At 37.0% G+C, this 27858-nt stretch overlaps 1 pseudogene; it reads right to left on the bottom strand.

Moving 5' to 3' along the window:
• The window catches only part of LOC147524239 (uncharacterized), a 33060-nt pseudogene extending 15015 nt beyond the window's left edge, over positions 1–18045 (bottom strand).
• Positions 18046–27858: the final 9813 nt, after the last annotated feature.

Here is a 27858-nt window from a genome sequence, read left to right as displayed (position 1 = left end):
GATATATTTTGGACGAAGAAAACACCATAAGCGCTAACAATGTGATTTCTTTTCTCTATGTTGAAGTCTTACAATAATATCTATTAAAAATTAAAATGATGTTTCAGAAAAAGGTGATAAGTTCGGAAAATAATTAATCTTTCTATAGTTCTCCCATATGAAATACTTCATGGAAAGTACCAACATTTCACAACTCACAAGATACTGACATATCGATACTTTGTAGGAGAGTGTAAATTTCTTTTTAGTTCTATTCGATGTTAGTGTTACGGATTGTCTTCTACTTAGTGGTGCAATCTATCAGTTGACGCATACAAATAACGATAAAGCATTATTTGGTTTCACTTCATTAATGCACACATTCAAAGAATGAATCAATTTGTAGATTAGTTGTCAAAGTGTTCTAAGTTGGATACGAAGTGTCTGACATAACAAAATATATTAAAAAAATTGAGGTTTATCACATATAATATTTTTCCGTATCATGAACGACACGGACACGTGGGTACATATCCGACACAGATTATTTATAATGGCATGTCCATGCAACAACTAGTTATCCACAAATATGACAAAAACATAAACTTAGTACAAATTCATAGAGGAACATCAAAATATTAGGAATCAAACCCCTGATGCTCAACAAGTGTCACTGCCAACCAATGCTATCGAGTAACCATAACATAAAGGAACGAAGAGGAAATAAAGGAGTATTGGGCAAGGAGACATGGACATCATTATTATCAGGACAAGATTCAAAGGCTACAAAAATTACAAACCAGACAAACAATAATAGGTAGGAGCCAAAGAAGATAAACTAAGCCATGTGCAACTGAGGCTGAAAAACCTGGCGTTAAGTGTACACCACTTGACCAAAGGAAACAGTAGAATTTCCTTAGAGGAACTGTGAAAGCTCGCTAACATTTAAGGGATAGATAATATGAAGGCACCATGAGGATTATAGACTTATAGGAAACAGAAACATGCATGATAAAAGAGAAGCAATTGGCAACCTAAGACAGTTCAGGTGCAACTTACTATCAGGTCAGGAGCATTGTCTTGCTTACACATTGACACGCGTTTTTTTTATATTTATGAGATGGTATATGGATAATGTAGATGGATGATGGTCGTTGAACAAAATAGAAGTGTATCAAAACCTAATTATCCCTCAATAAGTAAAGGATGAGTAGGGTATTGTTCCACTTTTAAGTATATGCTATGTGAAAGACAGGACTGGAAAGGGGTTTGAGGGATTAAAAACTATGATTGTAGAGATTTTAGATTTTAATGCTAAACTAAACTAAATTAACTAAACTATTGAGAATTTATAAGAGGGGGAATTCAAGATATTAGAATCCACCAATACTTTTGATATATGACCTTTCGCTTCATGGTTGTTCTTACAAGTAGACTACAATTAGGCAATCGAGCGAATGCAGATGCCCTCTTAAATGAAACATCATGAATAATTAACTCTACTTAAAGTTGTTCCTATGTTTATGCCATTAATATCTTCTTTCCTATCATGTAAGCTCGGACAGTCATTCAATGTATTACCGAGAGCAACATCAAGGAGTACTTCCTAATAGGGCAGCCATTCAATGAATCACCACTTAAGGCAAACACAAAGAATACTTCCCCTAGGCAGCCACTCCCTGAGTTACCCCTTCTAAGGCAACACAAAGAATACTTCCCTAACTCTAAAGAACTATACTACTAGAAGAAAAGTAAAGAACACTAGCATGATATTAATATTGTAAAACATAAACCCTATTCTATACTTCCATCCCCTGGTGTGGGAAATAGAACTAATAACTAAAAACATAAAGAACTAACCTGATTGAAGAACACCATGAACCATAAGAATCATTAAACCTTAAGCATCAGCTTCATCTTCTCTCTTAAAGGAGAAGATTAACCTTCCATAAAGAAGGAAGAACACAAAGAACGAGAAGAAGAAGAGTCGAAGAACATAAGACTAGAAAGACTAATTTATTAAGACTTGACTAGTTAAAACCAAATATTTTATTATTAATCTCTCTCTACCTCAAGTTCTAGAGGTAAGAATATAAGTGAATTGGCCAATTACATGAGGCACTTAGGTCCTCTATTTATAGGGGTTACAATGAGTTCTAGAAACATTCAAAACCGCCATTTGTTTCCTAGTACAAATCAACTTCTTTCAGAGTCCAACTTCGCCTCCAAAACTGAGAAGAAAGTGGCTACAGTGTCATTTCATGCGTCTGGACACACGATCCTTGTGTCTCAGACGCGATAAATGCATCTGGACATATGATCCATGCGTCCCAAACGAGGAAGTCTATTTTCCTCTATCCTTCTATCCTCTTTTGTGGGCTTTGGTCTAAGCAACGAATCCTTTGGCCTTGGGCTTCAACATAGGCTTTAAAATAGGTCTAAGTTGCATATTTAATAACTTCAATTCCTTGGCCTTCTCTATGATTGTCCACGGGCTTCCCATGTGATCCTTAATGCACCGAATTGCTCCATTTTACCCATTTTTCTCTAATATTCCACAAAACTCTCTTTTTCACTTGTAGAATCATAAAACATAACTTACAAACACTATTAGTCCACTAAGATGGCTAAACAAGAGGCATAATCGAGTGTTAAATTGCACTTTTTAAGCATTTATCACAACTCCCAACTAGCCTTTTGCTAGTCTCTTAGCAAATAAGATAAAAAAAAAATGATAAGTGATCAAAATCACATTCTAATAACAAAAATAAAATCGTAACTCACTTTCGCAGGCATCGCGATTGCATTTACCATATGCAACAAGGCTTTAAACCTTTAAGTACCCCAAAAAAGACGAGTTATAGTCTCGTGAAGGTTTTTAGGTGATATACCCACAAAATCAATCAATAGCATATTCAAGAATGATAGTATTTTTTAGAGAGAGAAATTCCTTACCCACTTAGTGCTTACTCCAACAGACGATCTCCATTGCTAACTACATTGCTACAAAGACTCATAGATTATGATGGGAGATAGTAAAAATTGTTAAAATTCTCAACCAAGGCTTATATGTGTACTTAGTCAATCTCCTATCCAAGAAATGGAATCCCTAGTTTACCTTTAGACAAATAATCTCGACTTTTAATTCTCACCGGTCATACTCTTAGAAAAGAATCTCTCAAAAGATGGTATACTATTTTACCTCATGTATGTGGGGAAAAGAATAATAAATACGAACATCCCACATACTACCTTGAAAAACAGACTTCTAGATGACAGTAGTCTCATGGAAAGAATGTCAATCACATATAAAGTATCGGGTCCTTCACTTTAGCATCCTCTCACCTATTCTAGACTTCGTACCATATTGTAGTGATAAGTTATAGGTTGTGACTTGACTTGGGTATTGGTTTATGATGGAAAGGTAAAAAGGATTCAAAGGTTGTTTCTAAAAACACTAGGGGTTTTGCTTCTTTCCCAGAAGATTTCTTCAAATTCTGTATTACAGAGAAAATTCTTCCTTTGTCTTAGCTTTTCCATCCATTCTGTTCAACTTTTTTTTTATATCCTTGATTAGTACTGGATATGCACTTAGAACAGAATGATGGTCTTCATTGTATCTCTCTGATAATTCCTTGTAATCTTCCTTTTGTGCTCTTTCTTCCTCCTTGTTCCCCCGTATTCTCAGAAACATATGGGTATGGCTGATAAAGGTTTCGGCTATACTCCTTGTCTAGAGTTGGGTAAAGGATAAAGGGTTTTATGAAAGAAAATGGCTTATTATAAGGCTCAAAAGGGTTTAACATGATGGTCCTACTAGGTGGGATAAAGGCTGAATTGGTTCACTACTTGACTTATCAGTATGATACTCTGTTTCGAATAGACTACAAGACCTAATGGCTATCTCCCCAGTTGATGTCACCTCGTGATTTAACCAAATCAACAAATAATGAGGCTATATTACAACGACATAAAAAAATTGAAAGATGTTGAGTCACTAAAACTCGGATTTTTCGTAAGAACTCTCCAAAGAATGGGTATAAAGCTCAAGTCTCATGCGCTAAGTCTTAAAATTCTACTTCCAGTTTACTAGGGGTTTGGGGGGTTTAAATCTCTCTTCTAACAAAAGTACACAAAACTGACCAAGTACTATGGTGGTGCCTTGATAAAGAATTCTATCAACAAGAACTATGTCCGAGCATAATAAATAGTCTAAGCGGTAATGAAATCAATAATATCAACTATCTATCAAACTCAACACTAAGCAGTATAGAATATATATCCCAGACTCATCATTAAAATTTATTTTTCTCATGTTGCTGATATAGAAACAAAAATATTTTAGTTTTTGAAAACTAATTTTCAAAATTCATTTCTCAAGTACACCCTCCCCTTACTTATGCATGCATTGATCTCAATGTATAAAGAAGTAAATGAAACGGATGAGAAAAAGGTAAGATATTACCATTGATGCCGAATATCAGTAATTAGTTCAAATCAAATGTTTAGGTCTTTTTACGTCAGTTCCCTAAGACGTAATGTGAATCTTTTAAAGTCACATTCTCAAGACTTTTGAGTCCGTTATAGTCAGATCCTCAAGACTAGTATTCCCACCCACTAGGTTTCACTTTGTAGGAATTCTTCTGATCTCTCTTAGCAGATGATTGACAAAAGTATACCTTGTACCCACAATTTTCTCTTAATGGTTGTAACCCAGGACAAGTTTCAGAATGGCAATTCTTACACCAACCTAGCTTACACAATCTCCTCTTACGCGCAAATGAACTTTTACCGAACCCTACACGAGCCATAGAAATAATCTTCCTTTGAAGGTCAACGGGGAGTAAATCCCACAAACTAACAGGTGGTAAACACTTAGGTTTCCATCTCAAAACTGATCTTTCGGCAGCATGCTTACTTCCTGTAGACATTTCCAATCGATCTACTAGAATTCCTTCCTTTGAAACTTGGTGACCCAGCACTATCCCTTCCTTTACCATGAAGTGACACTTTTCCCAGTTCAGAACTAAGTTGGTATCATAACAACGTTTAAGGACTAAGGAGAGATGGTGCAGACAATCCTCAAACAGACATGTGAATGTGGTCTTCTCTTGGTCCTCAAGGTGATTATGGATCTGAAAATATCCTGAGTAACCATCAAGAAAGTAGTAGTAAGCTTGTCCAGCTGATCTTTCTAATATCTGATCGATGAAAGGTAATGGAAAATGATCTTTCCTCGATGCGCTATTCAGCTTCCTGTAATCGATGTAAACTCTCCATCCAGTCTAAATCCTGGTTAGAATCAACTAATTATTCTCGTTCTTGATCACTGTGGTTCCGAACTTCTTCGGTACAACTTGAACTGGACTAACCCGGACTATTAGAAATAGGGTAGATAATACCAGCGTCAAAGAGTTTGACGACCTCTTCTGTAACTAGTTCCTTCATCTTTGGATTAAGCATCCTCTGTGGTTGCTTAGAAGTCTTGGAATCCTCTTCCAAATGAATCCAATGTTGAACTATCATAGGGATGATCCCCTTGATATCATCAATTGTCCAACCTATAGCTGACTTGTGTTCCTTTAAAAGTGCTACTAACCTGAATTCCTGCTCCTTAGTCAAATCTGATGCAATGACTACTGGGTAGGTTCCTAAATCTCCCAAGAAAACATACTTGAGTGTAGACGGCAAAGGTTTCAATTCTAGCTTAGGCGGCTCCTTTTTAAGCTCTTTAGATGGTCCATCAGGCATAGGCGATTTAAATTTTTTTTTTTGAACTTGATGTCATCCATGACAGGTGATGAATCCAAAATCACATTGATTGCCTCGACATTAAGTTCCTCACAATCTGAGTCTGTCAGAGCTTTCAACAACTCATCAGCATGATATGAATGAGTTAGATAATCCTGTGCTAATGCTTCAATCATGCATACCTCGTTCACAGCACACACCTCCTATGGTTGCTATAACATATGGAAAACATTGGTCTCGACTCTCATATTACCAAAGGATAACATCATATTACCGTTTCGATAGTTGATGAGTGCATTTGCAGTGGCCAAGAATGGCCTGCCTAGAATTATTGGTATCTGCCTACCAGATGTAGGTTCTGTGTCGAGTACTATGAAATCAACCGGATAATAGAAATCTTTGATCTTGACTATGACGTCTTCAATGATTCCTTTAGGTATCTTTACTGATCTATCTCAAACTGTAAAGTAACATCAGTCGGTTTAAGATCCTTCAAGCCTAACTTCTCGTAGAAGAAATATGGTAGAAGATTCACACTGGCACCCAAATCTAATAAAGCTTGCTCCTCCAAAGAATCTCCAATTCTACATGTAACAGTTGGACTTCCAGGATCTTTCAGTTTCACAACCGCTAGATTCTGTAGGTACGATGAACATCTTTAAGCGATAAAACCTTCTTTCGGAATGTTGGTCTTCTTCTTTACTAGATATTTCACGAACTTGGCATACGAGGGAACTTGCTTGATGGTGGTCAGAAATGGGATACTAATATGCAAATTTTGAAATGCATCACAAATCCCCTTGTACTGGTCATCATTTCTGGTATTCCCTAGTTTCGAAGGAAACGGTGCTGGTGGATTCTTCAATATCGGTTCTCTTCTTTCGGCTTCGATTGGCTTGGTAACATATAGTGGAGTGATAGGTGGAGTCACTCATGATGGCTTCTTCTTACTTACTTCCACAGTAGTTCCTTCAACTTCTTTTGCAATAGTTTCATCAGCAGGTGGCACAACACTAGATATATCTGGAATGTTAGAACTGGGTGGGATGGTGGGGACATAAGCTACCTTAGGCTCCATAGAATCTTTTCCTGGTTCATAGACAATCTTGTTCTCAACATTCTTGCCTGACCTCAGAGTGGTGATAGCGTTAACTTGGTGATTCGACTGAGTAATCTCCAAGTTATCCACCTGCAAGACACCTCTTCCTTTCGGATTTGGCTCCGGCTAGCTTGGTAATGCTCCTTTCGATCTTTCCATCAAGGCGGCAGCAATTTGCCCTATTTGGCCTTGAATGACACTAAAGTTATTCTCCAGCTTCTGGGTTCTTTGATTTGTCTATTTCAGCTCATTGACAATGGTGGTGATAGCTTCTTCCAGATGTGGGATAAATGTTTTGCTCGACTGAGGCGTAGGGGCAAATTATCCACTCATAAGATCTGGTACTAACTCTCTATTTGTGTTGGCTTAGTATTGCTGGTTCTGGTATGACTCTTGATTTTTGTATGGTTGTTGGCTGTCTTGGAACTGATACTGGTTATTCTAGAACTGATTTAACTGATTTTGGAATCCGGAGGAAAATTCCTCTGATTTATATTTTGTGGCTTCCAATAATTATGTCCCTGATTAAACTAGTTATTTCTCGACAAAGAGTTGATACTACATGCCTCTGCATTAGTATCCAGATAGTACGAACACTCTTTAGTGGTGTGGCCTTCATCAGAACATAGCTCACAAATGGCATAACAAGGCTTGGATGGCTGAGGTTTAGCTTGGAAATTGTTTGCTTTTGGAGGATTCATGGAGAACTGATCAAACTTCTTGTTCAAAGTTTCAAGTCTTGTTGATAGGCTTGTCATAATTGATATCACCGCTTGATTTGGGTCTTCTTGAATTTGGTTGCCAAATTGCTTTGGCACCCCCTCCACTCTAGCTACGTCCTCATTGCTAGTACTCCATTGTTGAGTGTCTTCAGCTAAATTCTCGAAAGTTGTAGGCTTCCTCTCCATCCAATGATAAAACTTACCTTGATGCATTGATTGGTATCATCCGCTTGTTCATAGTAGAAAGTCCTCGAAAGGAAAAATGAGCCAAATGTGCTCTTATCATAACCATGATGTGGACATGAGACTAGCAGATTATTGAATTTCTCCCAAACTTTGATGATATTTTTTGACCACCTTCCCTTTGAAATTGTTTCGATGGCTTGATGCATGGCATCCGCCTCGGGGGTGGGTAGAACTTGTTCATAAACTTTGTTCTCAACTTCTCCCAAATGTTGATTGAATTGATCGGCCGTCGCAGTTAACCATTCGGATGCTTTACCTTCGAGTGAGAGTGGAAAAAGAATTAACTTGATACTCTCATCCCTGATATTCTGGTTCTTGAAAGTTCTGAAAACTTATAGAAATTTGTTCATGTGAACATAAAGCTGAACATTGTCTGAACTATTGAACTTGGGAAGTATAAAGATTACTGATGCTCTAAGTTCAAACTGGTTAGCTTCTGTCTCTTGAAAAATAATACTACTGGGTGGGTCTCCAATGATTGGCGAATAGAAATCATTCAACTTCTTCCTCTGTTGTGCTTGCATGGGTGGGATAGCTTCAGGATTATTGGTTCCAAAACACCTCCATCATTGCATGCGGCCATTGTTTCAATCTCGTCTAGTATTTTTGTGAGTCAGTTGTTGAACCTCGTCCACTGTTGTGTTCTTACCGGATGATGATATGGACGATGGGGCATACACTAGAAAATGTTATACGAAAATAACGAAAAACTATCATATAATGCTTAAATAATATGCAACTATTCTAAATTATACTAAAATGTAAAACTACTTTTCTTCAATAGGGTTGGGCTTTACAGCTAGTATCTTGCCTATTGTCTAAAGCTGTCTCTTCTAGGGTTATGGTGAATCACTTGGATTGCTTAAGTACCACGGCCCACAGACAATAGTCCGTTTGTCAAGATTCAGACAAGAAACACTAGAGTTTGATGTTTCGTTGTGTTGGCTTACAACTACAATTGTTGAAAAGATCCTAAATGCAATTATACAAGAAAGCAATAAAACTAAACTACGATGCAACTATACTAAGAATGAAATAAAAAGAATGAAGATTCGAATAACCTGGATGGTAGATCTTGTCTTCGAGATGTCCTTCAAGCTTCTCTCTTTCTCAAAAGGATGGATGATGCGGCTAAAATTACCTCAAGATCCAAACTTCTAATCTTGAAAGAAAATGTTAAACATAAACAACTTAAATCGGCAGGAGTGCCATTTGACACGCGCTCCTTTTGTGTTTATGATATGGTATATGGATGATGTAGATGGATGATGGTCATTGAACAAAATAGAAGCGTATCAAAACCTAATTATCCCTCAATAAGTAAAGGATGAGTAGGGTATCGTTCCATTTTTAAGTGTATGTTATGTGAAAGACAGGACTGGAAAGGGGGTTTGAGGGATTAAAAATTATGATTGTAGAGATTTTAGATTCTAATGCTAAACTAAACTGAATTAACTAAACTATTGAGAATTTATAAGAGAGAGAATTCAAGATATTAGAATCCACCAATACTTTTGATATATGACCTTCTGCTTCATGGTTGTTCTTACAAGTAGACTATAATTAGGCAATAGAGTGAATGCCGATGCCCTCTTGGACAAAACATCATTAACAATTAGCTCTACTTAAGGTTGTTCCTATGTTTATGCTATTAATATCTTCTTTCCTTTTATATAAGCTCGGGCAGCCATTCAATGTATTACCGAGAGAACATCAAGGAGTACTTCCTAATAGGGCGGTCATTCAATGAATCACCACTTAAGACAAACACAATGAATACTTCCCCTAGGCAGCCACTCCCTGAGCTACCCCTTCTAAGGCAACACAAAGAATACTTCCCTAACTCTAAAGACCTATACTACTAGAAGAAAAGTAAAGAACAGTAGTGATAAATGCTCAAAAAGTGCAATTTAACCCTCGATTATGCCTCTTGTTTAGCCATCTTAGTGGACTAATAGTGTTTGTAAGTTATGTTTTATGATTCTACAGGTGAAAAGGAGAGTTTTGTGGAATATTAGAGAAAAAGTGGTAAAACGGAGCAATTCGAGCCTTAAGGATCACATGGGAAGCTCGTGGACAATCATGGAGAAGGCCAAGGAATTAAAGCTATTAAAGATGCGACTTGGACCTATTTTAAAGCCTATTTGGAAGCCCAATGCCAAAGGATTCGTTGCTTGGACAAAAGCCAGCAAAAGAGGATAGAAGGATAGAGCAGAAGAGACAAAATAGACTTTCGCGTCTGAGACGCATGAATCGTGTGTCCAGACGTATAAAACGACATTGTAGCCAATTCCTTTTCAGTTTTGGAGATGAAGTTGGACTCTGAAAGAAGTCTATTTGTATTAGGAAACAAATGGCGGTTTGGACTGCTTCTAGAACTCATTGGAACCCCTATAAATAGAGGACCTAAGTGCCTCATGTAATTTGCCAATCCACTTATACTCTTGTCTCCAGAACTTGAGGTAGAGAGAGATTAATAATAAAAGATTCGGTTTTAACTAGCCGAGCCTTAATAAGTTAGTCTTTCTAGTCTTATGTTCTTCGACTCTTCTTCTTCTCGTTCTTCGTGTTCTTCCTTCTTTATGGAAGGCTAATCTTCTCCTTCAAGGGAGGAGATGAAGCTGGTGCTTAAGGTTTAATGATTCTTCTGGTTCATGGTGTTCTTCAGTCAGGTTAGTTCTTTATGTTTTTAGTTATTAGTTCCATTGCCTAGACCAGAGAATGGAACTATAGATTAAGGTTTTTATTTATTGCACTCGAATATTATGCTAGTTTAGGGTTTTATTTATTGCAATTGAATATTTGCTAGTGACATGCTTTTATTTATTGCAATTGAATATAATGCTAGAATAGAGTTTTATTTATTGTAATTGAATATTATACTATTATTCTCTACTTTTCTTCTAGTTGTGCAGTGTTTTAGAGTAAGGGAAGTTTTCCTTGTGTTTGCCTTAGATGGTGATTCATTGAATAGCTACCCAAGCTCACGAAAAGGAAAGAAGATACTAGTAGCATAAACATAGGAACAACCTTAAGTAGAGTAATTCGTTAATGATGTTTCATCCAAGAGGGCATCAGCACTCGCTCGATTGCCTAATTGTAGTCTACTTGTGAGAACAACCATGAAACAGAAGGTCACAGATCAAAAGTATCGGTGGATTCTAATCTCTTGAATTCCCTCTCTCTTATTAATTCTCAATAGTTTAGTTTAGTTTAGCATTAGAATCTACAATATCTATAATAATAGTTTTTAATCCCTCAAACCCCTTTCCAGTCTTGTCTTTCATATAAACATACACTTAAAAGTAGAACGATACCCTACTCATCCTTTACTTATTGAGGGATAATTAGGTTTTGATATGCTTCTATTTTGTCCATCTACATCATCTATCTATATTCAATAAACAAACAAAAAAAAAAAAAAAAAAAAAAAAAAAAAAAAAAATATAATTAATATAATTAATTGTAGCCCTAGGAGCGAGTGTCAACTAACATGATATTAATATTGCAAAATATAAACCCCATTCTATACTTTCATCCCCTGGTTTGGGCAATGGAACTAATAACTAAAAACATAAATAACTAACCTGATTGAAGAACACCATGAACTAGAAGAATCATTAAACCTTAAGCATCGGCTTCATCTCCTCCCTTGAAAGAGAAGATTAGCCTTCCATAAAGAAGGAAGAACATGAAGAACGAGAAGAAGAAGAGTCAAAGAACATAAGACTAAAAAGACTAATTTATTAAGACTCGACTAGTTAAAACCGAATCTTTTATTATTAATCTCTCTTTGCCTCAAGTTCTGGAGATAAGAATATAAGTGAATTGGCCAATTACATGAGGCACTTAGGTCCTCTATTTATAGGGGTTACAATGAGTTCTAGAAGCATTCCAAACCGCCATTTGTTTCCTAGTACAAATCAACTTCTTTCAGAGTCCAACTTCGTCTCCAAAACTGAGAAGAAAATGGCTACAGTGTCGTTCCTCTTTTGCTCTATCCTTCTATCATCTTTTGCAGGCTTTGGTCCAAGCAACGAATCCTTTGGCCTTGGGCTTCCAAATAGGCTTTAAAATAGGTCCAAGTCACATCTTTAATAGCTTCAATTCCTTGCCCTTTTCTATGATTGTCCACGGGCTTCCCATGTGATCCTTAATGCTCCGAATTGCTCCGTTTTACCCCTTTTTCTCTTATATTCCACCAAACTCTCTTTTTCACCTGTAGAATCATAAAACATAACTTACAAACATTATTAGTCCACTAAGATGGCTAAACAAGAGGCATAATCGATGGTTAAATTGCATTTTTTGAGAACTTATCACACGTAATCCAAGGGACTCCAGTGCCAAGACCCACATCGATTTCTGCCACAAAGTCTGTATATGCTCAAGCAAGAGGACTAGGCTCATACTCTATAAGCCCATTCGCATTTTCTATCTGTGAATCCAAATTGAGCAAGTATAAGTCTGCTTCTCAGTTAGCTAGCTCATTATATTTCATAATCAACAAATTTGGTAAAGTATAAACCTTTAACAAGTAATTAAATGAATTTAGTTACTTACTAATACAAATCATGTACCTGAGCAAGAATAATTGGACCCACTTGAGATTCAAACGGCTCTTCTGCCTTAATCATGTTTACAATTTTTTTTGTAAATCTTTCCATTGCAACCTATCATATAATTGTAAACCCGCATATAAGTTAACCAAATTAAAAAGGGGCAAAAGAGCAATATATAGAGAGGGAAAGGAACATTTGTTTTTTTTCACGAAAATAAGGAATTTTATTAGAAAGAAATGAGGATGAAGTACATCGCTTTACAACCGAAATTACTTAAACCTATAATAAGTCCTAAAAGGGCTTTCTATGCAAGTTACAAAATCGGGTCTACTCAAACTCCAAGAAATACATCCTAAAGACATTGAAGAACCCTTCCTGGTTGCTGAGTCAGCTCCAAAATTGCCCTCCCTCTAGATGTGTGATATTTTTAGTTCTTGCAAGTCCTTGGTTGCATGCTTCCAACAAGCTCTAAGTAATGATGGTATATCATTCCCTAAGAATGTCGTGACAGTAGCCTGTGAGTCCGCCTATATCCATATTCTATTCCAGTTCATGTCTTTAGCTTTCTCCGCTGCGTAGACAATGGTTGTGCACTCAGCCTAAAATGATGTAACTTCACCTAGCCCAACTGCAAGAACCCCCCATGATTGCTAAGTCCTTATTTCTAAAAACTACACTAGCACCCCCTCTAGTTGGGACGCCGAGGACTGACCCATCAGTGTTAAATTTGATGATCGGGCCTAAAGGTGGATACCAATGTACTTTTTTGATACCTTGTAGTGGGGTACCTTTGCTCTTCACTTGAAGTTTGTTAAGAATTCTGAGGTCCAGGACACCATTGTACATTCTGCCTTAGAAAGCAAGCTTGACACTCTAATTCCCTGCACTATAGACTTCTTCATATGGAAAAAGTTAATTGGAAGGTCTTCAAAGTGAATTTTGTTGCGAGTTTTCCAGATTTACACCATAAGGTGAATTACATCTGCATTCCAGAGATCTTATATAATGGAGCTTCGACCTTTAGAGAGTCCTATGAGAATCATGAAGTTAAGTTCGGTGAGTTGAAGGTCAAACAGGCTAGCAACCCAAGCCCATAACTCTTTGGTTTTAGTGCAGTCACATAGCATATGTTGGGCCGACTCTGCTTCTTGATGGCAGAAATGACATCGAGAAACGAGTTTAATACCAGTTTTCATGATGCGGTCATCTGTTGGAACAGACTTTCGAAAGAGCTTCCAAGATAGGCTAGCAGCACGAGGATGAATATGTGTGACCCAGACTTTCTTGTGCCATGTTTTTTTATTTTTCTTCTTTTTGACTGTTTCAAGTTTCCATATTCTTAAATCCTCCTCCCCACGTACTAGGAGGTGGTAGTCTTAAGAGATCAATCCCAAGCTTATTGAACACATTGGTTACTGAGCTTGGAAGGCTCCAAGAAATGGCTTCAATGACATCAGCTACAGTAGCTTTGAATCCCGACCAGTTTACTTATGGTATTACCTCCATGATGGATTGTCCTGCCTAATTATTTCTCCACAAATCCACACTTAAAGTCTTAAACACCTAACCTTGAAAGGCTCATTGTCTGTTCTGAAACTGATACTAGAAATGAATTTGAGCCAAACTAGAAATCCACTGCATTTAAGAGAATACATATCTCACAATTTAAGCCAAACACCTAAGACAAATAAACTTGTAAACGCCTTATATCTCACAATATCACAGTGGAAGCTTCTATTTTGTTCTTATATGAGAACAATGCACATTTTTGTAACCCATGTTTCTGACCTATTGATCAGCTAAAAAATGTGCGTTTTATTACCCTTACATTACTGCATTACAGCCCCTTCTTATGCATAATGAAAATACAAGTCATAGCTTTTATTGTCTTTTCCAAGTTACAGAGCAATTCATACCACTTATCATAAAAGCTGCATCTTAGCACCAAAAGCTTATTATGAAGACTCGAAGCTGCTATGAAAAAGTACTAAAAAAGTCAAAGTCAAAGTCAAAGGTTAAAGGTCAAGGACTCCAACCCAGAGAGCTGAAAGTCAAGTCCTTAACTCAGAAGACCAGAGATAGATGTCCTTGACACAAAAGAAGGCTTTCTCTGAAACCTAACTTGATCAAGAAGAAATCAAAAAGTAAAAGCAAAAAGCAAAAAGGAAAAACACAAAGCAAACTTGGTGAGGTGTCTCAAATGTAATGGGAGAGGGCAAATCAATCTTTTATAAAAGTAGGGGTATAAGAACTCAAAAGTAGGATGAGAGAATACACCTAAACTTATTCTAGTGTTATGTAGGATTTTTATTTTTAAGTAATTTTACATTCAAGTTATTTACTTTTTGTTCTTCATTTTCAATCTAGTTATTTCTTCAAGTTTTTGTTCTTCATTCAATCAAGTTATTTCTTTCAAGTTTGTTCTTCATTTCAATCAAGTCATTTCTTTCAATGTTTGTGCTTTCAATCAACTAGTCTTTTCTAATGTTCTTCCATACAACTAGAGTTAGCAAAATAAGTCCGAAAGCTAAGAAACCTACCTTTTCTCCTTCAAGACTCCCTTTCATCCAAGTTCTAAACAATTTATGGTGAACTTCATTCAATATCTTTTGAAGACTCCCAGAACTACAACTTTAAATGGCGTCGCCATCATGGATTGAAGGAATAAGGATGTTTGGTTGAGCATCTAAGGAGAGAAGCATCACTTTCACCCTTTCATTTCTTGTTTTTCTAATTTTTGTTAATATATTTCGTTATTTTTTATTACTAATCTATTGTTTTGCAAATCCAGGTTTGAGATCCACACGCTAGAGAAAAGATGAAGCTGCTACTGGAAGACGAACTGACTTGGTCAGAACCGACCGAGTGCGCGACCGCCCAGCCACCTCAGCATAGTGATGTCTCATTTTTTCATAGTTCATTCATTTTCAGTGTGTAGTTGTACTGTGAAACTCCAATTTTATAATAGAGTAGTATAAATCAGTAGACTTTGTTGTAATAGATAGAGATTAAAAGAAAAGAAAAAAAAAACGGCAAAAAATTGAAAAAAATGAGTTTTTGATTTGTTATTTAGATTGATGTGAGTGGAACACTTGGTTGAAGTTGTGCAACTTACCAAGAGTTTGAGTTTTCATTGTCTTAGGAAGTTCAAGTATGCGAGGCGAGTCGTGAATCATACGCTCGTGCACTTTGAATCAACATGGTAATCAATACTCTAATTACGTTTAGCTCTAGTTAATACATTAGATTAGTTTTAATGTTAGTTTACTTTTATGTTTTGGGCCCTTGAAGGCAATTTCAACTCACACATAAGGCTGAACCCGAGCCACATAACAACCATTGGGAAGTCATTCCCCAATACAGATAAATCGAACGTTGCTTGATTCTTGAAGCCCTATACTAAAAAAACAAATTAAAATGACAAAAAATCAAGCAACGTCCGATTTATCTGTATTGGGGAATGACTCGCCAACGAATAAGACGCACTTTAGCATCCTTTTTAGAAAGAAGATACTTCAAAGCCGAATGATCAGTAAACACGACAACCTTAGACCCTATGAGATAAAACCTAAACTTGTCTAAAGCAAACACAACAGCTAACAACTCCTTCTCGGTTGTAGTGTAATTCATTTGGGCATCATTAAGAGTTCGACTCGCATAATAAATTACATGGGGCAACTTATCAAACCGTTGACCTAAAATAGCCACAATAGCATAGTCCGATGCATCACACATTAACTCAAAAGGCACACTCCAATCAAGTGGTTGTATGATAGGAGCGGTAGTTAATAAATGCTTAAGCTTCTCAAAAGCTTTCAAACAATCATCATCAAAGACAAAATCAACGTCCTTACCAAGTAAATTGCATAAGGGGCGAGAAATCTTGCTAAAGTCCTTAATGAATCGCCTATAAAATCTAGCATGACCTAAAAAAGACCTAATATCTTTCACAGTCTTAGGTGGTGGAAGACTAGAAATGACATCAATCTTAGCCTTATCGACCTCAATTCCTTTAGTAGAAACAATATGACCAAGAACAATACCCTGTTGAACCATAAAATGACACTTCTCCCAATTCAACACAAGATTCTTCTCCTTGCACCTAATTAACACTAATTCCAAATGGTGCAAACCCTCATCAAAAGAATCGCCAAATACAGAGAAGTCATCCATAAACACCTCAAGAAACCTCTCTACCATGTCAGAAAAAATGCTAAGCATGCATCTCTGGAAGGTACCGGGTGCATTACATAACCCAAATGGCATACGACGGTAGGCAAAAGTTCCAAAAGGACAAGTAAATGTAGTCTTTTATTGATCCTCAGGTGTAATACATATTTGGTAATAACCGGAATAACCATCGAGAAAACAATAATACTTATGACCGGCTAAACGTTCAAGCATCTGGTCAATAAAAGGAAGAGGAAAGTGATCTTTCCTAGTGGCTAGATTCAACTTACGATAGTCAATACAAAAATGCCACCCAGTAGTCATACGGGTAGGAACTAACTCGCCATTCGCATTCTTAACTACCGTAATATCAGACTTCTTAGGGACAACCTAAACCGGACTCACCCATTAACTATCGGAGATGGGGTAAATGATACCCGCATCTAACAACTTGAGAACCTCGGCTCTCACTACCTCTTTCATGTTAGGATTAAGCCGTCTCTGGAACTCACGGGTTGGTTTAGCATTCTCCTCTAGATGAATATGATGCATACAATCAGTGGGGCTTATCCCATTAATATTAGCAATAGTCCACCCTAAAGTTGTTTGATGGTTTCTAAGAACCCTAAGCAATTTACTCTCTTGTTCACTATCAAGATTAGAAGCAATAATAACAGGCAAAGTCTCATCAGGTCCCAAAAAGACATACTTAAGAGTATCAGGTAATGGTTTCAACTCAAGCTTAGGAGGACTCTCTATGGAAGGAACTGGTTTAGACTCAGAAGGAGAAAGAGGTTCTACCTTGGTTTTCCACTTATTAGTATCTAAGATTGGGGTGGCATCAAGCAAAGCATTTACTTCACAAATAGAATTATCCACATCAAAATCACCACCAAAGTGAGTTAAACAAGACTCAAGAGGGTCATCAGAATAACTTTCCAAGAAAGTCTTGTGAACCACACTTTCAATAAGATTAACATCCCAAAGATCATCAGGTTCAGGAGGTTGTTGAGTCACATTAAACACATTAAGTTCTGTAGTCATATTACCAAAAGAAAGCTTCAACACTCCATTACGACATTTAATGATAGCATTGGATGTGACCAAAAATGGACGACCTAAGATGACAGGAATATGGTGTTTAAGATCTTGAACAGGTTGTGTTTCTAGAACAATAAAATTAACTAGGAAATAAAATTTATCAACCTGAATCAAAACATCTTCAACAATACCACGTGGAACCCTGACAGACCTATTTGCCAGTTGAAGTGTAATCGGCGTAGGTTTCAATTTACCAAGACCAAGCTGTAAATAAACCTGAATAAGGTAACAAATTAACACTAGCCCCCAAATCAAGTAATGCCTTCTCAATCATATGATCACCTATAACACAGGAAATAGTAGGGCATCCTGGATCTCTAAACTTAGGTGGAGTGCGGTTTTGAATAATCAAACTCACTTGCTCAGTGAGGAAAGTTTTCTTATGCACATTCAACTTACATTTTTGCGTACACATATCCTTAAGAAACTTGGGATAAGAAGGAACTTGTTTTATAGCATCAAGTAACGGAATATTAATATGAACTTGCTTAAACATCTCCATTATCTCATTAAAAGTATTTCCTTTCTTAGCATGAACTAACCTCTCAGGAAAAGGGGCTTTTGGTATATAAGATGGTACAGGACTAGACTTGGAAGACGTAGGAGGCTCTAAGCACTTCTTAGAAGTATCACGACTATTAGACCCACTTACAACACTCTTCTCGCCCTCACACTCTATAGGATCAGATCTAACCTCATCATCCCTAGGCATCTCAACCCTATTATCAATATGTTTACCACTTCTAAGAACGGTAATAGACTTGGCTTGCTCCTGGTGGTGCTCTTGGCTCAAGTTAGAGCCTATTTCATACTGTCCCTTTGGATTAGCCACTGGTTGACTAGGAAACCTACCATTTTCCCTCTCATTCAAAGTATTAGCAATTTGACCCATTTGAATTTCTAACCCATGAATAGATTGGCGCGTTTGAATGCAAACTCTGTTGGGTATCCTTTTGAAATTGTTGGGTGTCTTGATGAAATTGAAGGAACTCTGCATGAAAAGACTAAGAGTGTCCTCAAGAGATGGTTTCTTAGATGGTGGAGGTGGTTCTTGGTATTGCTGAAACTGGGTTGGAAGGAACTTGAGCATATGATTGGGAAGGAGGATTCACGAGGTGACACCCCGATCGGGTTTGATCGCGGTCCATTTTTCCATGAAAAATTGGGATGATTCCTCCACCCAGGGTTATATGTGTTAGAGTAAGGGTCACCAAACGGTTTCTTATTATATGGTTGAGTGCATTAGCTTGTTCAGCTATACACTCATTGAACGCAGAGATAGAAGGACACGTTTGGGGTCGTGGGACTCTCTCACATAGGCGACATACTTGACTAACTGACTTGACATGAGAACTCTCCCCTTTTAACTTCAAGGATTCCACCTCCCTAGCAAGATTGGCTAGTTTGGCACTCATCTCAAAATCGCCTCTCACCTCATAAACACCACCCCTTTTTGGTTCAGCAGCTACTTGTACACTTTTATCATAGACCCTTCCTGGAGATTCCCATTGCTGAGAACTTTCAGAGATTGTCTCAAGAAGTTTCCAAGCTGCATCCTCTTGCAAAGAGAGGATATATGCCCCACTTCGGGACTCAACAAACTAACGGTGTGAAATCGACAACCCCTTAAAGAAAAACTGCACTAATTGCCATTTCACAAAATTATGGTGAGGACACCTCAAAAGAAGATCTTTAAATCTTTCCCAACATATATAAAACTCTTCACCCTCTTTTTGAGTAAAATGCATGATATGTCGCCGAAGGCTAGTAGTCTTGTGCATGGGAAAGAATTTAATGAGAAACTTAATGTTCAACTAATCCCAAGTAGTGATAGACTTAGACTCTAAGGAATTCAACCACAACTTTGCCTTATCCTTCAAAGAAAAGGAAAGGAGGAGGAGTTTGATAATCTCTGGTTGGACTCTAGGGAAGTTAAAAGTACCACATATATCTAAGAACTCCTTAATGTGAAGATAAGGGTCTTCAGAATCAAGACCATGGAACTGGGGAAGCAAGTTTATGATGGCCGCCCTTAACTCAAAATTAGCATCACATGCAGGCAAATCAATGCAAGAAGGATTAGAATTAAGGACTGGATAATAGTAGTCTTTAAGGGTTTTAACTTCGGGTTCTGCTGCCATTTCTAACAAATGTTTTTCTAACTCGCCTTGGTTTGGATTAGTAGGTCCCTTATGAAATGTTCTTTCAATTTCCGGATCAAAAGGTGTTATATCAGGATTTTCATAACGGGTTTCTACCATACACAACCTCTGACTCTAGATGATGAAAACCTAACTCTACAATGAAAGACAACAGACGTAAAATGAAAGATGTGGGATGATGCACAATCACAGAAAATAAGCAACAAGTCTCAAACTGAATTGAATTTTTAATAAAAAAAAAAATGCTCCTAAACCCGGATAACACGATTCCCAGTTCTTGTGCTAAAAGCACCGTCACTCGATCCACGTGTCAAACGAGTTTTCCTAGTGAGCGGACTAAAACCTATCCTAATGCAATATGTCTAAGGCTGGTCAAAGGTGACTTAACCAATCCTAAATGCAAGAAAAAATATGAAAACAGACAAATACAAAAGTTCAACCCCACAAAGTTAAAAGCGTACCTCCGGCGTGAACCTTCAAGGGCCACTTGCGACGCCGGGTGATAACAAGCAAGCTTCTTTGATTCTTCTTTATTAAGCTTCGAACTTGTATGATCTAATATATATATATATATATATATATATATATATATATATATATATATATATATATATATATATATATATATATATAAAACTGTAAAAATCAAAAGCAAACACTTAGACTACGGAATAAAACTAAACTACAACTAAACCTAAACTATGAATTACGTTAAGTAAGACCCTAAAACTCGATTGTACCACTGCAATCCCCGGCAGCGGCGCCAAAAACTTGATAGGAATTTAGTCGGTCTAAATTAAATAGACTTATCTAACCCTAGTTAAACCGCAAGCACACAGCTATCGTTGAAAATAGTTGCGGCAAACTGGTCAATCCCACATGGATTGCTACTTCAGACAAACGAGTATTAAAATTATACTTAACTAATTCAAACAATATTCTTTTATGGAAGTTTGAATTACTATTAACTAAAATTAACTAATTACTATGAAAGCAATAAATTAAATGGATTAACTATTAACGAAGAAAACACTAAGACATTCGAATCCACCCTAGACCGTTGTAGGTTATCCTAGTCAAATCAGTTTATAGTTCTTCTCTTTTAATTACGAGTAGCACGAGGGAAAGGTAACCCTAGCTTTCTCGAAGATCTGATCATGAAGCTCTTATATTTATTAGATTGATTAGATTTCAGCAAACGAAAATATAAATCCCTAGCAAGAGTTGTCTTTTTATACTACAACTCTTCATAGATTTATTTAAATGATAAACGTAGTGCATTGATATTAATAAGAGAATAATCTAACTATTAATTAGTCGAGACATGAAAACATGCAAGATATAATTAATGAAAGTAATCCTATTACTATCTAAAGAAATCAATCAAGTTTAATCTTTAAGTTCCGAAACAAGAAAATTAATTAAACATAAAAAAAAAAAAAAAAAAAAACTATACAAGTCTAGGGCTTCATCTTAGCCCTAGCTAATAGTTTAGCTACACATAATAATCAAACTAAAAATAAAGTAAAGGTTAGGAGAACTCATGTCGACAGTGAAATCTCCTTGGCTTTCCTTCGTCTTGTTCTCGATTTCCGTCGTCTCCAATTCTCGCTTCTTGGCTCCCCTCCGTATTATGTTAAATGTTCCGTGGTTCGAGTCCCCCCCTCTCTTTGTTTTTTACTTGTATATATAGAGGTTTCGGTTTTAGCAGTGTTTGATTTCGAATGGAATTCGAAGTCGATCGCAAGAGTTTCGGTTTCGATCCAAGTCCGAATTAAAGGAGATGCTGTTTTGGGTTTTCCTTACTATTCGCGAGAATGAGTAGAGTTTATGGTAATGTAGTGTGTGGGTTTGTGGGTTATTTAGTTGTTTGGTTCGATTTCGATCAATTCGCCAGAATTTAAGGGGGTTTTGTGGTTCTATTCGTGAGAAGTGAAATGGAGAAGGAACTAATGTTCCAATCTGGTGGTCCAGTAGGTAGGATAGATAGTTGGCCTTTAGTTTGAGTTGAGTGCACATGGTCCGGTCTTTCTTGGTCCACCCCTTTGCTGGTCATGTAAGCTCATGAGCCATAACTAATTTCGCTCCATATTCCCACTCACAGCTCCTTACTTTCTTTTAATTTAGCCATGTGACTTTAAGCTCATGACCACATTTTCGCTCAATTCAAATACTTGAGGCCAAATACTTAAAGTCCAACCAAAGGTCAAAGCTAGAGAATACAGGTCGCGTGCTCACTTAAATTTCGTCTTCATGTGCATTCACCAAATATTCATATCCATAGCTTTGTTTCTCTATTACTGACGGTGAGGTAGTAAGGTACCGGGCCCAAATTCTCATTAGCAGACAACAAGGCCAAATCCAATGCATGCAAATAATATCTTGACCAACACCGGATACCTCCACTGAACTAGATCAACGTACACACACTAATATCTTCGAATCTCGACAGTTTCAACACTTTTAATCAAGTTAACTCCAATCCTGCAAAATCACTAAAAACACACTAACTAAATCAAACAAATAAAATAAACGGACTAACTAATATAAAATTGAGCATAAATATATAACATTTATGCGCTTATCACTTAGGGTTATATTTATTGCAATTGAATATTTGATAGTGACATGCTTTTATTTATTGCAATTGAATATAATGCTAGAATAGGGTTTTATTTATTGTAATTGAATATTATACTATTATTCTCTATTTTTCTTCTAGTTGTGTACTGTTTTAGAGTAAGGGAAGTATTCCTTGTGTTTGCCTTAGATGGTGATTCATTGAATAGCTGCCCAAGCTCACATAAAAGGAAAGAAGATATCAGTAATATGAACATAGGAACAACCTTAAATAGAGTTAATTGTTTAACGATGTTTCACCCAAAAAGGCATCGGCACTCGCTCGATTGCCCAATTGTAGTCTATTTGGAGAACAACATGAAGCAAAAAGTCATTGAATCAAAAGCATTGGTGGATTTGAATCTCTTGAATCTATCTCTCTCATATTCTCTCCCTATTTCCAATTCTTAGCTTTAGTATAAGTTTAGTTAGTTTAGTTTAGTTTAGCATTAGAATCTAAAATCTCTACAATTATAGTTTTTAATCCCTCAAACCCCCCCTTTCCAGTCTTGTCCTTCATATAAACATACACTTAAAAGTGGAACGATGCCCTACTCATCCTTTACTTATTGAGGGATAATTAGGTTTTGATACGCTTCTTCTTTTTGTTCAACGACCATCATCTATCTACATCATCCATATACCACATCTCACACACACAAAGGAGTGAGTGTCAAATGGCGCCGCTGCCGTTTTAAGTTGTTTATGTTTAACATTTTCTTTCAAGATTAGAACTTTGGATATTGAGGTATAATTAGCCGCATCATCCATCCTTTTGAGAAAAAGAGAAGCTTGAAGGACATCTCGAAGACAAGATCTACCATCTAGGTTAGTTGAATCTTCATTCTTTTTATTTCATTCTTAGTATAGTTGCATCGTAGTTTAGTTTTATTGCTTTCTTAGTATAGTTGCATCATAGTTTAGTTTTATTGCTTTCTAGTATAATTGCATTTAGGACCTTTTCAACAATTGAAGTTGTAAGCCAACACAGCGAAATATCAAACTCTAGTGTTTCTTGTCTGAATCTTGACAAACGGACTATCGTCTGTGGGCCGTGGTACTTAAGCAATCCAAGTGATTCACCATAACCCTAGAAGAGAGAGCTTTAGACAACGGGCGAGATACTAGCTGCAAAGCCCAACCCAGTTGAAGGAAAGTAGTTTTGCATATTAGTATAATTTAGAATAGTTGCATATTAGTTTAATTGCATTCAAGCATAGTAGGATAGTTTTCATCATCTTCGCATAGCAAGAATACTAGACAGGATTGATACAATGGCCGCACGAAAGGATGGAGGTGTTGTGGACACCAATAATCCTGAATCTATCCCACCCATGCAAGCACATTAGAGGAAGAAGCTGAGTGATTTCTATTCACCAATCATTGGAGACCCACCAAGCAGTATTGCTTTTCAAGAGACAGAATCTAACCAGTTTGAACTTAAAGCATCAGTAATCTCTATGCTTCCAAAGTTTAATGGGTCAGACAATGTTTAGCCATATGTTCACATGAACACATTTCTATCAGTCCTCAGAACTTTCAAGAACCAAAATATCAAAGATGGGAGTATCAAGTTGATTCTTTTTCCGCTCTCACTCAAAGGTAAAGCCTCCAAATGGTTAACTGCACAGCCGATCAATTCAATAGACAACTGGGAGAAGTTGAGAACAAAGTTTATGAACAAGTTCTACCCACCCCAGAAGACAGATGCCATGCAGCAAGCTATCAGCAATTTCAAAGGAAAGGTGACTAAAGAATATCATCAAAGCTGGGAGAAATTCAATAATCTACTAGTCCCATGTCCACATCATGGATATGACAAGAGCACACTGGCTCATTTTTTCTATCGAGGACTCTCGATGATGAACAAGCAGATGATACAGTCAATGCACAAAGGCAAATTTACATCAATGGATGGAGAGGAAGCTTACAACTTTCTCGAGAATTTAGCTGAAGAAACACAACAATGGACTACTAGCAACGTGGATGTCGCTAGCATGGGGAGCCAAAGCAATTTGGTTACCAAGCACATGAACAATCAGATCAAGAACTGAAGTCTACATTGGCCAGCCTGGCCACCAACATTGAACTCTGAGTAAGAAATTTAATCAGTTCTCTATGAATCCCTCCAAGTTCTACAAGTCTCAAGCTAAATCTCTCCTAGTCATGCAAGCTAGCCAATGCTGTGAAGTCTGTTCGGATACTTCTCATGCAACTCTAGAATGTCCTGTTTACTATCAACATGCATCAGTTGGAGAGTACAATATTAACTCATTTCAGAGGCCCAACCAAGGTGGTAATAACTTTCAAAGCAATTATTGGAGACAGAACGATGGACCCCCAGGTTCACAAAATCAAAGTTATATTCCATAGACAAGTCAAGCTTCACAGTTGGTTCCTCAACAACAGTTATACTCTCAGCAAAATTCCAATACAAGTGGAGAGTTAGTGTCTGATCCTAGGAGAAATTATGCCGCGACCGCCAACCCGGAGAGAATGCAATTACTTTGCTATCACAGAAAAATCAGAAGTTTGAAAGTGTTCTAGAGCTTCTTGCAACAGTCTCACTCAATCTCCAAAGAATCTCGAGGCAAGTCAATGTTCTAGAATGGAGTCTCTAGAGGCTAAGGTCGACCAACTCACCACCGCTTTGTCTCAGAAGACACAAGCCACTCAACCTAGCTTATTGGAACCAATATTGAAGAGTGAAGATGTATGCCACATTAGGACAACTTCTAGTACTCGATCAACTCCATGATCATGTCAACTCGATTACTATTCTCGGATCGATTGAAGATAGACAACAACAAGGTTGACTTACCTTCTCATGATGACATTGCTACAGAGCAATCGGTCAAGATTTCAAATGAAGTTCAAAAGGAAGTGGGGGAAATCCTTTCCACTCCCATTTCTCAAGATGACCAAGACAAGATATGCAAGAATGCCAAAGAGAAAGAAGAGCAAACACATGCTGATGTGTTAGTACCAAAGGCACCTTTTCCTATGTTTTTTGCTCAAAGCAAAAAGGACAAGCAATTTTTAGAGATGAAAGAGGCATTTGAGAAAGATAACATCAATATCCCCTTTCTCAAAGAAATCAAGTAGTTCCCATCATATGACAAATTCTTGAAGGATGCATGCAACATAAAGAGAAGTACTCATGTTCCAAAGCGAGCGTTTCTAGCTGGACAAACAACATCTATTATCCATCAACAAGCTCCAGTCAAGCTCAAAGATCTAGGAAGTCCTACAATATCATGCAAGATAAGAGAAAAATTCACGGGTAATGCTCTTTTAGACCTTGGTGCTAGTGTTAATCTCTTGCCATATCATGTGTACCAAGCGTTGGGCCTGGAGAACCTAAAGCCTACAAAAGTCAAATTGAAGTTAGCTGACCGTTCTACCAAGATTCCCAGAGGCATAGTTGAGGATGTTCTTGTTCAAGTAGCCGATTTCTACTATCCAGTGTATTTCATTGTGATAGACACCCAAGAAGCCTTTGATAAAATACCAATTATTCTAGGCCGACCTTTCCTCGCTACCGCAAAAGCTTCGATAAATTGTCACAATGGTGAAATAAAGATCAACTTTGGTAAGATGTTCATGGACATAAATATCTTTCACCTATCGCATAAGGATTGTGATGACACCGAAGGTGGAGAGGTGTACTTCCTTGATAGCATGATACAAGAATCCTTCCCATTCGAAGATACAATTGAGAGTGCTCAATCTACAGAAAACTGTGATGAACACGAGAACCCCACCACAGAGGCGTTGCTAGCCATGTTCTTGGAATCTCTACAGAAAATTTAGGATTTAAGTGAGCAGAATGGAAAATTGGCAGAGAGAGTATCATACCTTGAGAAAATGAACTCTACATTTCAGGATGAACAACAGACTTCTACCCAGAAAAATCAATTACTAGAGAATCAGCTTAAAGAAGTTTTGGAAAAACAACAGAATCTAGAAACTGAAATGAGTCTTCTGAAGCAGAAAGTGGACCATATTGATAAGAAGCATTGCACTATTGAAGTCTCTTCTACACCATCATTGTCTGAAAGAGAGAAGTATGTGAACCAGTCTACCGCCCACCTTGAGCGCAGTCAACAAGACATCCATTATCATTATTGTGGTGGTAAAGGGCACATAAGATATTATTGTCCTGTTAGAAAGAAAGATTTTCGTTAATCTTCTACACAGAGGAACCACAAGGCCTATCACACAATCATCAGACCTAAAATAGTTCAAGGTAAAGAAGCAACTTCACCAGCAATCTTTTCGGCATATCAAGGAGTATTTTTGACAACCCACAAGGTGAGACCTCCTCGCCCCTCCAAACATTAAAATCGATTTGGGTAAGAAAATCTGATCTCCTCACTCCAAATTGATAATGCATGATATATAGTCTTAGGGATCTGACTTAAAAAGACCTAACTAAAAAATAATAATAATAATAAATAAATAAATAAATAAAATTGGTAAAAGGAAATGTTCTTATTTTTGGGATTAATTTTGATATTCGGCATCAATGGTAACATCTTCCCTTTTTCTCATTCATTTCATTTACTTAATTTCTATACATTGAGGACAATGCATATGTTAAGTTGGGGGAGGGTGTACTTGAGAAGTACTTGAGAAATGAATTTCGAAAATTAGTTTTCAAAAACAAAAATATTTTTGTTTCTATATCAGTAACATGAGAAAAATAAATTTTAATGATGAGTCTGGGATATAGATTCTATACTGCTTAGTGTTGAGTTTGATAGATAGTTGATATTATTGATTTCATTACTGCTTAGACTATTTATTTTGCTCGGACATAGTTCTTGTTGATAGAATTCTTTATCAAGGCACCACCACCATAATACTTGGTCAGTTTTGTGTACTTTTGTTAGAAGAGAGATTTAAACCCCTAGTAAACTGGAAGTAGAATTTTTAGACTTAGCCCGTGAGACTTGAGCTTTATAACCATTCTTTGGAGAGTTCTTACAAAAAATCCGAGTCTTAGTGACTCAACATCTTTCAGTTCTTTATGTCGTTGTAATATAGTCTCATTATTTGTTGATTTGGTTAATCACGAAGTGACATCAACTGGGGAGATAGCCATTAGGTCTTGTAGTCTATTCAAGCGAGTATCATCTTGATAAGTTAAGTAGTGAACCCATTCAAATTTCTTTATCCCACCTAATAGGACCATCATGTTAAACCCTTTTAAGCCTTACAATAAGCCATTTTCTTTCATAAAACCCTTTACCCTTTACCCAACTCCAGACAAGGAGTATAGCCAAAAGCCTTTATCAGCCATACCCATATGTTTCTGAGAATACGAGGGACACAAAGAGGAAGAAAAAGCACAAAAGGAAGATTACAAGGAAATACCAGAGAGATACAATAAAGACCATCATTCTGTTCTAAGTGAAAGAAGCTAGTGGAAAACAAGTATATCC

This window comes from Coptis chinensis, chromosome 1 (genome assembly GCF_015680905.1).
Source record: "Coptis chinensis isolate HL-2020 chromosome 1, ASM1568090v1, whole genome shotgun sequence".
In the NCBI taxonomy this organism is placed as follows: Eukaryota; Viridiplantae; Streptophyta; class Magnoliopsida; order Ranunculales; family Ranunculaceae; genus Coptis; species Coptis chinensis.
The sequence above is the reverse complement of the archived record's forward strand: the minus strand, read 5'-3'. Positions and strand labels throughout refer to the sequence as shown.